The sequence below is a fragment of the Oncorhynchus gorbuscha genome, linkage group LG02, assembly GCF_021184085.1.
Source record: "Oncorhynchus gorbuscha isolate QuinsamMale2020 ecotype Even-year linkage group LG02, OgorEven_v1.0, whole genome shotgun sequence".
NCBI classification, from domain to species: Eukaryota; Metazoa; Chordata; class Actinopteri; order Salmoniformes; family Salmonidae; genus Oncorhynchus; species Oncorhynchus gorbuscha.
In genome coordinates, this window is record NC_060174.1 from 5,784,333 (window position 1) to 5,800,640 (window position 16,308).

A 16,308-nucleotide genomic window follows, 5' to 3' on the forward strand; every position below is an offset into this window, starting at 1 on the left:
TGTAATTAGAAGCCATGGGAAAGCTGGGAATAGTCATCAGACATGCAGGAAGACATGCAGAAATAATGCTCTGTAGAATCCAAGCGATGCAGAAAGAGCACTTTCCCAATAGCACACAGGGAAAGGGGAATGTGTGCCACATTTTCAAGGCTCATCATTTTAAAGTACAGTTCTAGGGGCGGGATGGGGGGATGGGGGGGGGGGTGATGATCACGGTACATTATGGCCGTAAGCTCCTATAATATACAAGTTGCTATCTCACCAGTTACATTCTCCAGGAACATTAATCAGAGAGGCAAAGATACTGTGACAAGTTCAGCTAGGAGCTGCAGACGACACATCCAGTTAACAGACGATACCCCTGAATGGTTTTATGGAGACAGACAGTGGCTTCACGCAGGATAGAGCTCTAAGTCTGGACCTCGTCTGCTGAGTTCTTTTTTACATTACAATATAAAAGCTCTTTGCTCCTCAGCAACTGGGGAACTGTGGGGAAAATATATATATATATTTATGGTAATTTCACAAATCTACAAAATGAACATGTTCTACGTACAGCATTTTCAGGAAATATTCATGCCCCTTTGACTTTTTTCCACATTTAACATAGAATTACCACATAACGACAAAGTGATAACATGTATTCAGAAATGTATTGGAAATTAAACAGAAATCTCTCATTTACATAAATATTCACATACTTTGTAGAAGCACCTTTGACAGTGATTACAGCCGTGAGTTTTTCTCGGTAAAACGATTATTCAAACACACCACGCTCTAAGGGCTTTACACACCTGGATTGTGAAACATTTGGCCATGCAACTTATTATGTTAGTGGCTCAGGTAGTGCAGCTCATCCAGGATGGCACATCAATGCGAGCAGTGGCAAGAAGGTTTGCTGTGTCTGTCAGCGTAGTGTCCAGAGCATGGAGGCACTACCAGGAGACAGTTCAGTACATCAGGAGACGTGGAGGAGGCCGTAGGAGGGCAACAACCCAGCAGCAGGACCCAGCAGCAGGACCGCTTGTACAAGAAGGAGCACTGCCAGAGCCCTGCAAAATGACCTCCAGCAGGCCACACATGTGCATGTGTCTGCTCAAACGGTCAGAAACAGACTGCATGAGGGTGGTATGAGGGCCCGATGTCCACAGGTGGGGGTTGTGCTTTACAGCCCAACACCGTGCAGGATGTTTGGCATTTGCCAGAAAACACCAAGATTGGCAAATTCGCCACTGGCGCCCTGTGCTCTTCACAGATGAAAGCAGATTCACACTGAGCACATGTGACAGACGTGACAGAGCCTGGAGATGCGGTGGAGAACTTTCTGCTGCCTGCAACATCCTCCAGCATGACCGGTTTGGCGGTGGGTCAGTCATGGTGTGGGGTGGCATTTCTTTGGGGGGCCGCACAGCCATCCATGTGCTCGCCAGAGGTAGCCTAACTGCCATTAGCTACCGAGATGAGATCCTTCAGACCCCTTGTGAGACCATATGCTGGTGCGTTTGGCCCTGGGTTCCTCCTAATGCAAGACAATGCTAGACCTCATGTGGCTGGAGTGTGTCAGCAGTTCCTGCAAGAGAAAGTTATTGATGCTATGGACTGGCCTGCCTGTTCCCCAGACCTGAATCCAATTGAGCACATCTGGGACATCATGTCTCGCTCCATCCACCAACGCCACGTTGCACCACAGACTGTCCAGGAATTGGCGGATGCTTTAGTCCAGGTCTGGGAGGAGATCCCTCAGGAGACCATCCGCCACCTCATCAGGAGCATGCCCAGGCATTGTAGGGAGGTCATACAGGCACGTGGAGGCCACACACACTAATGAGCTTCATTTAGACTTGTTTTAAGGACATTACATCAAAGTTGGATCAGACTGTAGTGTGGTTTTCCACTTTAATTTTGAGTGTGACTACAAATCCAGACCTCCATGGGTTGATCAATTTGATTTCCATTGATAATTTGTGTGTGATTTTGTTGTCAGCACATTCAACTATGTAAAGAAAAAAGTAGTTAATAAGAATATTTCGTTCAGATCTAGGAAGTGTTATTTTAGTGTTTCCTTTATTTTTTTTGATCAGTGTATGTGTATTTCTATCTCTGAAGACAATCCACAACCCCTCCCATCTATCGCTGAAAACCTCAACATTTTGATTTATATATATATATATATATATATATACATATAGTTTTCAATTGTGCTGTAATGTTTCACAAAAGTTCTGAACCTTTCGTTTCGCATAGTTTCTACTAAACATAAAAACTATAAACTAAAATGTTATTATATTTGTCATGGCCGTTGCTGGATGAAGACCAAGGTGCGGCGTGGTGAGCGTACATTTTCCTTTTTATTTCAAAATGTCGCCAACAAAACAAGAAACGAAAGAACAACCGTGAAGCTTACAGGGCATTAGTGCCACAAACAAAGTTAACTACCCACAACGAAAGGAAGGGAAAAAGGGCTACCTAAGTATGGTTCCCAATCAGAGACAACGATAGACAGCTGTCCCTGATTGAGAACCCTACCTGACATAAACATAGAAACACAAAATCATAGAAAACAAATCAAAGAATGCCCACCTCAAATCACACCCTGACCAAACCAAATAGAGACATAAAATACTCTCTAAGGTCAGGGCGTGACAATATTATTGATTGATTGACTATGGCTTTTCAAGTCCCCCAGCAGTGCTATATACATACAATTTTATTGGTTGCACAAATTTTGTATAAACATTTCAATTTAGAGATTGAATATGTCCGTAAACACTCCAAGCAGCTGGTCTGCACATGCTCTGAGGACGTGGCTTGGGATGCCGCCTGAGGCCAGCAGCTTTGTGAGGGGTTAACATGCTTAAATGACTAACTCATGGTGAGCGAGAGCACACAGTCCTCGTGAGAGTCGACGGCTTGATGTTGAACACGTCCGGGAATGAAGCATCAGCGTCTGAGACGTGGCTTTTCCTTTATAATCCGTGATTGTCTAAGAGTCCCAGCAATTATGCCAGGGAGGAGAGAGAAACACTGACATGAACCAAAACAGTATACAAAAGCTTGAAAAGTTGTTTTGGCCACATGATACCGCATGACTTGCATGAGGGGAGGCAGGATTTCATTGTGTCAACACCAAAAACATGATGAGACAGACAACTGTAAATAAGAAATGATAGGGAAATATACAGAGATCACAATATTAGTTTAATATTGAGCAGAACTGTACAGCTTAAGGGGTTTAGATTCTATATTTTAAACATCATCTGTTTTAAACCCAAAGTGAGTGGACTCTAATGGCAAGCAATAGCTCATTTAATTTAATTTTTGTTTTAAGATTTCGAGGACACCCTGAACAGTCCTGGTTAGACAGAGAGACAGACACACAGCCAGATGTGCTCTAGGAGAAAAAAAAACTGTAGACAATTTGGCCCTTGAGGATTACAGCACTGAGACTGTAATGGTTGTAAAATACATTATATAGGTGCTGCATCCAGACCTTTCCTGTATTGTCCATACTCCATAATTCAGCACGGGACTGTCCGCTAGCTGTAAAATCATACACCTGCTGTAGTTTAGACCGACGACGCTCGAATAATGAATGAGGGATACACACCCAAATGGCCACTTCACAATCCACACAAACATGACCTAAAGATTGTCCAAGGGTGCCAAAACATCTCCAACCTTCTGAGCAGGTGTGTCGGACCTGTCTGGCAGCCATATTGGCTAAGAAACGTCCTAAGGGGACGGGTCTGAAAGTGAATGAACGTGTCGATCTAGTTAGCTTGATATCATTCACAGACCATTGGGAGACACTCTCTCTTTTTTGTCTCAAGCTTGGTGGGAGAGTTGATGGCTTCTAAAACGAGAGGGGACCGTAGAAAAAAAAGTGACTCGCCAAGTCAGCTTTTAAATTCATGCTCTGCCGCATGACGTAGAGGGAAAAGGGGGAATCTGCTTCTCAGAGGGAGGAGCAGCTGAAAACAAAACGGGGCCTAACACACTGGAAACTCAAAACAGTCTCTGAGTCTGGATGGATCACTGGAAACTCAAAACAGTCTCTGAGTCTGTATGTATCACTGGAAACTCAAAACAGTCTCTGAGTCTGGATGTATCACTGGAAACTCAAAACAGTCTCTGAGTCTGGATGGATCACTGGAAACACACACACAATCATGTATACACACACACACACACAATCATGTACACACACGCACACAATCATGTACACACACACACACACAATCATGTACACACACACACACACAATCATGTACACACACACAATCATGTACACACACACACAATCATGTACACACACACACACACAATCATGTACACACACACACACACACACAATCATGTACACACACACACACACACACACACACACAATTATGTACACACACACACACACAATCATGTACACACACACAATCATGTACACACACACACACACACACACACACACACACACACACACACACACACACACACACACACACACACACACACACACACACACACACACACACACACACACACACACACACACACACACACACACACACACACACAATCATGTACACACACACACAATCATGTACACACACACACACAATCATGTACACACACACACACACACACACATTCATGTACACACACACACACACAATAATGTACACACACACACACACACACACACAATCATGTACACACACACACACACACACAATCATGTACACACACACACACACACACAATCATGTACACCCACACACACAATCATGTACACACACACACAATCATGTACGCACACACACACACACACACACACACACACACACACACACACACACACACACACACACACACACACACACACACACACACACACACACACACACACACACACACACACACACACACACACACACACACGCATACACACACACAGAGGCAATCTGGCATTTCTCATGGCCAACACCAGCAAAGTGTTTGTCCTCCCTCCATCCTTAATTCCAGACAGTAGTAATGTCTTCATAGCACTGCTGCCTGTTCAGAAATACTTGTTACGTTTTTCAAACGGGGAGACCGAGAATTCTCTGCTTCTTTTTTGCTGTTATTTGCATGGAATGTCTCCAACGATTTTGTGAGAGAGAAATGAGAAATACAAAAACACAACATAAAACATCAAGAACATTGAAAAGCTTTTCTCTAGTAAAGGTCTGTATTCCAGTTCCGTATTGTAATGTGGCCTGGAGAATCAAAAGGGCTTGAAATACTACAGGCGAATGAATAGTGCAACCTTGATTTCTCCCACTGGTGTTAATTCAGAGCAAATGTTGTTGCCATGTCTGTTAGAGCCGTTCTGTGACACAAAAGGTACATTTGAAGTATTTTCTGTGTTGCTTCATAGTGTAGCACTCTCTAGCACTGAACCATGTTACATGCTGAGTTTTACCTAGAAATTGAGTTTTACCAGGAAATTGAGTTTGACCTGGAAATTGAATTGTATCTGTGTGTGTGAGTAGTGGTGTGTTATAGTGGACAGACGTGTGTGTGAGAAGTGGGTTGTGTTATAGTGGACAGAAGTGTGTGTGAGTGGTTTGTGTTACAGTGGACAGAAGTGTGTGTGTGTGTGTGTGTGTGTGTGTGTGTGTGTGTGTGTGTGTGTGTGTGTGTGTGTGTGTGTGTGACATGTGTGTGTGTGTGTGTGTGTGTGTGTGTGTGTGTGTGTGTGTGTGTGTGTGTGTGTACATGATGTGTGTGTGTGTTACATGTGTGTGTGTGTGTGTACATGTGTGTGTGTGTGTGTGTACATGATTGTGTGTGTGTGTGTGTGTGTGTACATAATTGTGTGTGTGTGTGTGTGTGTACATTATTGTGTGTGTGTGTGTGTGTGTACATGAATGTGTGTGTGTGTGTGTGTACATGATTGTGTGTGTGTGTACATGATTGTGTGTGTGTGTACATGATGTGTGTGTGTGTGTGTGTGTGTGTGTGTGTGTGTGTGTGTGTGTGTGTGTGTGTGTGTGTGTGTGTGTGTGTGTGTGTGTGTGTGTGTGTGTGTGTGTGTGTGTGTGTGTGTGTGTACATTATTGTGTGTGTGTACATGATTGTGTGTGTGTGTGTGTGTACATGATTGTGTGTCAAACAAGCATGATAATCTCTGATGGTGCAAACAGGTTACAGTAGTATTCGGTTATAGAAGGGTAAGGGTAGCCTACTAAGGGGGTGTTTGGTTATAGCAGGGTAAGGATAGCCTACTAAGGGGGTGTTTGGTTATAGCAGGGTAAGTTTAGCCTACTAAGGGGGTGTTTGGTTATAGCAGGGTAAGTTTAGCCTACTAAGGGGGTGTTTGGTTATAGAAGGGTAAGGGTAGCCTACTAAGGGGTGTTTGGTTATAGCAGGGTAAGTTTAGCCTACTAAGGGGGTGTTTGGTTATAGAAGGGTAAGGGTAGCCTACTAAGGGGGTGTTTGGTTATAGCAGGGTAAGTTTAGCCTACTAAGGAGGTGTTTGGTTATAGAAGGGTAAGGGTAGCCTACTAAGGGGGTGTTTGGTTATAGCAGGGTAAGGATAGCCTACTAAGGGGGTGTTTGGTTATAGCAGGGTAAGTTTAGCCTACTAAGGGGGTGTTTGGTTATAGAAGGGTAAGGGTAGCCTACTAAGGGGGTGTTTGGTTATAGCAGGGTAAGGATAGCCTACTAAGGGGGTGTTTGGTTATAGCAGGGTAAGTTTAGCCTACTAAGGAGGTGTTTGGTTATAGCAGGGTAAGGGTAAGGGTAGCCTACTAAGGGGGTGTTTGGTTATAGAAGGGTAAGGGTAGCCTACTAAGGGGGTGTTTGGTTATAGAAGGGTAAGGGTAGCCTACTAAGGGGGTGTTTGGTTATAGAAGGGTAAGGGTAGCCTACTAAGGGGGTGTTTGGTTATAGCCGGGTAAGGATAGCCTACTAAGGGGTGTTTGGTTATAGCAGGGTAAGTTTAGCCTACTAAGGGGGTGTTTGGTTATAGAAGGGTAAGGGTAGCCTACTAAGGGGGTGTTTGGTTATAGCAGGGTAAGGATAGCCTACTAAGGGGGTGTTTGGTTATAGCAGGGTAAGTTTAGCCTACTAAGGGGGTGTTTGGTTATAGAAGGGTAGGGGTAGCCTACTAAGGGGTTGTTTGGTTATAGCCGGGTAAGGATAGCCTACTAAGGGGGTGTTTGGTTATAGCAGGGTAAGTTTAGCCTACTAAGGGGGTGTTTGGTTATAGCAGGGTAAGGATAGCCTACTAAGGGGGTGTTTGGTTATAGCAGGGTAAGGATAGCCTACTAAGGGGGTGTTTGGTTATAGATGGGTAAGGGTAGCCTACTAAGGGGGTGTTTGGTTATAGCAGAGTAAGGATAGCCTACTAAGGGGGTGTTTGGTTATAGCAGGGTAAGTTTAGCCTACTAAGGAGGTGTTTGGTTATAGCAGGGTAAGGGTAAGGGTAGCCTACTAAGGGGGTGTTTGGTTATAGAAGGGTAAGGGTAGCCTACTAAGGGGGTGTTTGGTTATAGAAGGGTAAGGGTAGCCTACTAAGGGGGTGTTTGGTTATAGAAGGGTAAGGGTAGCCTACTAAGGTGGTGTTTGGTTATAGAAGGGTAAGGGTAAGGGTAGCCTACTAAGGGGGTGTTTGGTTATAGAAGGGTAAGGGTAGCCTACTAAGGGGGTGTTTGGTTATAGAAGGGTAAGGGTAGCCTACTAAGGGGGTGTTTGGTTATAGAAGGGTAAGGGTAGCCTACTAAGTGGGTTAATTTTAAATCAAACGAAATGGAAAACAATTGTCACAGGAAAATAAGATGTTTCTAAATATGAATGTCAACCTGGTCGTTTCATCTCTCGTTCCATGTTGGTCGTATAGCCTACATGGAGGTCAACTCATCTCTGGTTCCATGTTGGTCATATAGCCTACATGGAGGTCAACTCATCTCTCGTTCCATGTTGGTCGTATAGCCTACAGGGAGGTCAACTCATCTCTGGTTCCATGTTGGTCGTATAGCCTACATGGAGGTCAACTCATCTCTCGTTCCATGTTGGTCGTATAGCCTACATGGAGGTCAACTCATCTCTCGTTCCATGTTGGTCGTATAGCCTACATGGAGGTCAACTCATCTCTCGTTCCATGTTGGTCGTATAGCCTACAGGGAGGACAACTCATCTCTCATTCCATGTTGGTCGTATAGCCTACATGGAGGTCAACTCATCTCTCGTTCCATGTTGGTCGTATAGCCTACATGGAGATCAACTCATCTCTCGTTCCATGTTGGTCGTATAGCCTACAGGGGGGTCAACTCATCTCTCGTTCCATGTTGGTCGTATAGCCTACATGGAGGTCAACTCATCTCTCGTTCCATGTTGGTCGTACAGCCTACATGGCGGTCAACTCATCTCTCGTTCCATGTTGGTCGTATAGCCTACATGGAGGTCAACTCATCGCTCGTTCCATGTTGGTCGTATAGCCTACATGGAGGTCAACTCATCTCTCGTTCCATGTTGGTCGTACAGCCTACATGGCGGTCAACTCATCTCTCGTTCCATGTTGGTCGTATAGCCTACATGGAGGTCAACTCATCTCTGGTTCCATGTTGGTCGTATAGCCTACATGGAGGTCAACTCATCTCTCGTTCCATGTTGGTCGTATAGCCTACAGGGAGGTCAACATGGAGGGCTTAGGAAAGCAAAGGCTAGCTTTTTCAAACAGAAATTTGCATCCTGCAGCACAAATTCCGAAAAGTTTTGGGACACTTTAAAGTCCATGGATAAAAAGATTACCTCATCCCAGCTGCCCACTGCACTGAGACTAGGAAACACTGTCACCACTGATAAATCCACGATAATCAACGTTTTCAAAAAGCATTTCTCTACTGCTGGCGATGCTTTCCACCTGGCTACCACAACCCCGGCAGCAACTGGCCCAAGCCCCCCTTCTCCTTCACTCAAATCCAGATAGCTGATGTTCTGAAAGAGCTGCAAAATCTGGACCCTTAAAATCTGCCTTGCCTGGTTCATCAACTGCTTCACAGATAGAGTTCAGTATGTCAAATTGGAGAGCCTGTTGTCTGGAGCTCTGGCAGTCTCTATGGGGGTGCCACAGGGTTCAATTCTCGGGCCGACTCTTTTCTCTGTATACATCAATGATGTCGCTCTTGCTGCGGGTGATTATCTGATCCACCTCTATGCAGACGACACCTTCCTGTATACATCTGGCCCTTCTTTGGACGCTGTGTTAACAACCCACCAAACGAGCTTCGATGCCATACAACACTCCTTCCATGGCCTCTAACTACCCTTACATGCTAGTAAAATGAAATGCATGCTCTTCAATCGATCGCTGCCCACACCCGCCCGCCGACTAGCATCACTACTCTGGACGGTTCTGACTTAGAATATGTGGACAACTATAAATACCTAGGTGTCTGACTAGACTGTAAACTCTCCTTCCAGACTCACATTAAGCATCTCCAATCCAGAATGAAATCTAGAATCGGCTTCCTATTTCTCAACAAAGCCTCCTTCACTCATGCTGCCAAACATACTTTCGTAAAACTGCCTATCCTACAGATCCTTGACTTCGACTCAGCAAATTGGATCCAGGCTATCACAGTACCATCCGTTTTGTCACCAAAGCTGCATATACTACCCACCACTGCGACCTGTATGCTCTCGTTGGCTGGTCCTCACTACATATTTGTTGCCAAACCCACATCCAGGTCATCTACAAGTCTCTGCTAGGTAAAGCTCCGCCTTATCTCAGCTCACTGGTCTCCATAACAACACCTGTAGCACGCGCTCCAGCAGGTATATTTCGCTGATCATCCCCAAAGCCAACACCTCCTTTGGCTGCCTTTCCTTCCAGTTCTCTGAGCCAATGACTGGAACGAATTGAGAAAAAAAACACTAAAGATGGAGACATATCTCCCTCACTAACTTTAAGGGTCAGCTGTCAGAGCAGCTTACCGATTGCCGCAGATGTACATAGTACATAGCCCATCTGTAAATAGTCCATCCAACCAACTACCTACATCATCCCCATATTTGTTTTTCTTTTTCTGCTCTTTTGCACACCAGTATTTCTACTTAAACATCCTCCTCTGCACATATATCACTCATGTGTAAATGTATCAATTGTAATTACTTCGCTAATATTGGCCTATATATTGCCTTACTTCCTTACTTAATTTGCACACACTGTATACAGATTTTTCTATTGTGTTATTGACTTTACGTTTGTTTATGTGTAACTCTGTGTTGTAGTTTTTGTCACACTGCTTTTCTTCATCTTGGCCAGGTCGCAGTTGTAAATGAGAAGTTTCAGGCAGCATAGGTGGGGATATGAAAAAGAATACATCAAAAATAAAATATATTTTTCAAAGTGGTTTTTGTGCGCTTCAGCTGTCAAAATACATGCCATGTCCAACCATGTTACTGCTAAGACAAAATTTGACTTGGTCTTAAGTATCCCCACCGACGCTGCCTGAAACTGGCCCCCTCCCACATCAGGCCCCCTCCCACATCAGGCCCCCTCCCACATCAGGCCCCCTCCCACATCAGGCCCCCCCTCCCACATCAGGCCCCCTCCCACATCAGGCCCCCTCCCACATCAGGCCCCCTCCCACATCAGGCCAAACGAGGTCACAGAAGACAGAAGAGTGCCGACTTTAACAGGTCGAAATTGCAAACGAGTGTGCGTTAACATGAGACGAAAATAGAGCCCTGTGTGTGTGTGTGTGTGTGTGTGTGTGCGTGCGTGCGTGCGTGTGTGTGAGCTTGAGTGTGTGACCCAGTCTGTGTGTGTGTGCATGTAGTGATGCAACAAACCTATTAATATCCCTGTGGATACTGGAAATACCCCAACAGTCCCCACAAGGATAGTAAATGTAAGGAAAATCTGGATGCCTGGGAGAAAAGATGGCTTCCTTTTTATACAGTCTCATAGTCCTTTCCCCATTCCATTTCCCCATACCTATGCTAATGCCCAAGTCATCATCTGTCATGTCAGACGTGAACAGAAAACATACATATCTTTACAGGAAGGACACACATGGAAAGGAAATCTTCTTTCCTATCCTTCATTTACAAATAAATAAATATAAAAGCTTTCAATTCTGCATCTGTTGAGACAGACAGCGAAAGAGCGAGAGAGATATAGAGAGTGACATGCAGAGAGAGAGAAAAAGTGATGTGCACAGTGAGAGAAAGAGAGATGAGAGATATAGACAGAAAGAGAGAGAGAAAGAGAGATGACATATATAGACAGAAAGAGAGAGAGAAAGAGAGATGAGAGATATAGACAGAAAGAGAGAGAGAAAGAGAGATGACATATATAGACAGAAAGAGTGAGAGAAAGAGAGATGAGAGATATAGACAGAAAGAGAGAGAGAAAGAGAGATGACATATATAGACAGAAAGAGAGAGAGAAAGAGAGATGACATATATAGACAGAAAGAGAGAGAGAAAGAGAGATGACAGATATAGACAGAAAGAGAGATGAGAGATGACATATATAGACAGAAAGAGTGAGAGAAAGAGAGATGAGAGATATAGACAGAAAGAGAGAGAGAAAGAGAGATGACATATATAGACAGAAAGAGAGAGAGAAAGAGAGATGACATATATAGACAGAAAGAGAGAGAGAAAGAGAGATGACAGATATAGACAGAAAGAGAGAGAGAAAGAGAGATGACAGATATAGACAGAAAGAGAGAGAGAAAGAGAGATGACAGATATAGACAGAGAGAGAGAAAGAGAGATGACAGATATAGACAGAAAGAGAGAGAGAGAAAGAGAGATGACATATATAGACAGAAAGAGAGAGAGAAAGAGAGATGACAGATATAGACAGAAAGAGAGAGAGAAAGAGAGATGACAAATATAGACAGAAAGAGAGAGAGAAAGAGAGATGACAGATATAGACAGAAAGAGAGAGAGAAAGAGAGATGAGAGATATAGACAGAAAGAGAGAGAGAAAGAGAGATGACATATATAGACAGAAAGAGTGAGAGAAAGAGAGATGAGAGATATAGACAGAAAGAGAGAGAGAAAGAGAGATGACATATATAGACAGAAAGAGAGAGAGAAAGAGAGATGACAGATATAGACAGAAAGAGAGAGAGAAAGAGAGATGAGAGATATAGAAAGAAAGAGAGAGAGAAAGAGAGATGACAGATATAGACAGAAAGAGAGAGAGAAAGAGAGATGACATATATAGACAGAAAGAGAGAGAGAAAGAGAGATGACATATATAGACAGAAAGAGAGAGAGAAAGAGAGATGACAGATATAGACAGAAAGAGAGAGAGAAAGAGAGATGACAGATATAGACAGAAAGAGAGAGAGAAAGAGAGATGACAGATATAGACAGAAAGAGAGAGAGAAAGAGAGATGACAGATATAGACAGAAAGAGAGAGAGAAAGAGAGATGACATATATAGACAGAAAGAGAGAGAGAAAGAGAGATGACAGATATAGACAGAAAGAGAGAGAGAAAGAGAGATAACAGATATAGACAGAAAGAGAGAGAGAAAGAGAGATGAGAGATATAGACAGAAAGAGAGAGAGAAAGAGAGATGACATATATAGACAGAAAGAGAGAGAGAAAGAGAGATGACAGATATAGACAGAAAGAGAGAGAGAAAGAGAGATGACAGATATAGACAGAAAGAGAGAGAGAAAGAGAGATGACAGATATAGACAGAAAGAGAGAGAGAGAAAGAGAGATGACAGATATAGACAGAAAGAGAGAGAAAGAGAGATGACATATATAGACAGAGAGAGAGAAAGAGAGATGACATATATAGACAGAGAGAGAGAAAGAGAGATGACAGATATAGACAGAAAGAGAGAGAGAAAGAGAGATGACAAATATAGACAGAAAGAGAGAGAGAAAGAGAGATGACAGATATAGACAGAAAGAGAGATGACAGATATAGACAGAAAGAGAGAGAGAAAGAGAGATGACAGATATAGACATAAAGAGAGAGAGAAAGGGAGATGAGAGATATAGACAGAAAGAGAGAGAGAAAGAGAGATGACATATATAGACAGAAAGAGAGATGACAGATATAGACAGAAAGAGAGAGAGAAAGAGAGATGACAGATATAGACAGAAAGAGAGAGAGAAAGAGAGATGACAGATATAGACAGAAAGAGAGAGAGAAAGAGAGATGACAGATATAGACAGAAAGAGAGAGAGAAAGAGAGATGACAGATATAGACAGAAAGAGAGAGAGAAAGAGAGATGAGAGATATAGACAGAAAGAGAGAGAGAAAGAGAGATGACATATATAGACAGAAAGAGAGATGACAGATATAGACAGAAAGAGAGAGAGAAAGAGAGATGACAGATATAGACAGAAAGAGAGAGAGAAAGGGAGATGAGAGATATAGACAGAAAGAGAGAGAAAAAGAGAGATGACAGATATAGACAGAAAGAGAGAGAGAAAGAGAGATGACAGATATAGACAGAAAGAGAGAGAGAAAGAGAGATGACAGATATAGACAGAAAGAGAGAGAGAAAGAGAGATGACAGATATAGACAGAAAGAGAGAGAGAAAGAGAGATGAGAGATATAGACAGAAAGAGAGAGAGAAAGAGAGATGACAGATATAGACATAAAGAGAGAGAGAAAGAGAGATGACAGATATAGACAGAAAGAGAGAGAGAAAGAGAGATGAGAGATATAGACAGAAAGAGAGAGAGAAAGAGAGATGACAGATATAGACAGAAAGAGAGATGACAGATATAGACAGAAAAGAGAGAGAAAGAGAGATGACAGATATAGACAGAAAGAGAGAGAGAAGAAAGAGAGATGAGAGATATAGACAGAAAGAGAGAGAGAAAGAGAGATGACAGATATAGACAGAAAGAGAGATGACAGATATAGACAGAAAGAGAGAGAGAAAGAGAGATGACATATATAGACAAAAAGAGAGATGACAGATATAGACAGAAAGAGAGAGAGAAAGAGAGATGACAGATATAGACAGAAAGAGAGATGAGAGATATAGACAGACAGAGAGAAAGAGAGATGACAGATATAGATAGAAAGAGAGATGACAGATATAGACAGAAAGAGAGAGAGAAAGAGTGATGACATATATAGACAGAAAGAGAGATGACAGATATAGACAGAAAGAGAGAGAGAAGAGAGATGACATATATAGACAGAAAGAGTGAGAGAAAGAGAGATGAGAGATATAGACAGAAAGAGAGAGAAAGAGAGATGACATATATAGACAGAAAGAGAGAGAGAAAGAGAGATGACATATATAGACAGAAAGAGAGAGAGAAAGAGAGATGACAGATATAGACAGAAAGAGAGAGAGAAAGAGAGATGACATATATAGACAGAAAGAGAGAGAGAAAGAGAGATGACAGATATAGACAGAAAGAGAGAGAGAAAGAGAGATGAGAGATATAGACAGAAAGAGAGAGAGAAAGAGAGATGGCAGATATAGACAGAAAGAGAGATGACAGATATAGACAGAAAGAGAGAGAGAAAGAGAGATGACAGATATAGACAGAAAGAGAGAGAGAAAGAGAGATGACAGATATAGACAGAAAGAGAGAGAGAAAGAGAGATGACAGATATAGACAGAAAGAGAGAGAGAAAGAGAGATGACAGATATAGACAGAAAGAGAGATGACAGATATAGACAGAAAGAGAGAGAGAAAGAGAGATGACAGATATAGACAGAAAGAGAGAGAGAAAGAGAGATGACAGATATAGACAGAAAGAGAGAGAAAGAGAGATGACAGATATAGACAGAAAGAGAGAGAGAAAGAGAGATGACAGATATAGACGAGAGAGAGAGAGATGAACAGAAAGAGAGAGAGAAAGAGAGATGACATATATAGACAGAAAGAGAGAGAGAAAGAGAGATGACAGATATAGACAGAAAGAGAGAGAGAAAGAGAGATGACAGATATAGACAGAAAGAGAGAGAGAAAGAGAGATGACAGATATAGACAGAAAGAGAGAGAGAAAGAGAGATGACAGATATAGACAGAAAGAGAGAGAGAAAGAGAGATGACATATATAGACAGAAAGAGAGAGAGAAAGAGAGATGACATATATAGACAGAAAGAGAGAGAGAAAGAGAGATGACAGATATAGACAGAAAGAGAGAGAGAAAGAGAGATGACAAATATAGACAGAAAGATAGAGAGAAAGAGAGATGACAGATATAGACAGAAAAGAGAGAGAAAGAGAGATGACAGATATAGACAGAAAGAGAGAGAAGAGAGATGACATATATAGACAGAAAGAGAGAGAGAAAGAGAGATGAGAGATATAGACAGAAAGAGAGAGAGAAAGAGAGATGACAGATATAGACAGAAAGAGAGATGACAGATATAGACAGAAAGAGAGAGAGAAAGAGAGATGACAGATATAGACAGAAAGAGAGAGAGAAAGAGAGATGAGAGATATAGACAGAAAGAGAGAGAGAGAAAGAGAGATGACAGATATAGACAGAAAGAGAGATGACAGATATAGACGGAAAGAGAGAGAGAAAGAGAGATGACATATAAAGACAAAAGAGAGATGACAGATATAGACAGAAAGAGAGAGAGAAAGAGAGATGACAGATATAGACAGAAAGAGAGATGAGAGATATAGACAGAAGAGAGAAAGAGAGATGACAGATATAGATAGAAAGAGAGATGACAGATATAGACAGAAAGAGAGAGAGAAAGAGTGATGACATATATAGACAGAAAGAGAGATGACAGATATAGACAGAAAGAGAGAGAAAGAGAGATGACATATATAGACAGAAAGAGTGAGAGAAAGAGAGATGAGAGATATAGACAGAAAGAGAGAGAGAAAGAGAGATGACATATATAGACAGAAAGAGAGAGAGAAAGAGAGATGACATATATAGACAGAAAGAGTGAGAGAAAGAGAGATGAGAGATATAGACAGAAAGAGAGAGAGAAAGAGAGATGACAGATATAGACAGAAAGAGAGATGAGAGATATAGACAGAGAGAGAGAAAGAGAGATGACAGATATAGATAGAAAGAGAGATGACAGATATAGACAGAAAGAGAGAGAAAAGTGATGACATATATAGACAGAAAAGAGATGACAGATATAGACAGAAAGAGAGAGAGAAAGAGAGATGACATATATAGACAGAAAGAGTGAGAGAAAGAGAGATGAGAGATATAGACAGAAAGAGAGAGAGAAAGAGAGATGACATATATAGACAGAAAGAGAGAGAGAAAGAGAGATGACAGATATAGACAGAAAGAGAGAGAGAAAGAGAGATGAGAGATATAGACAGAAA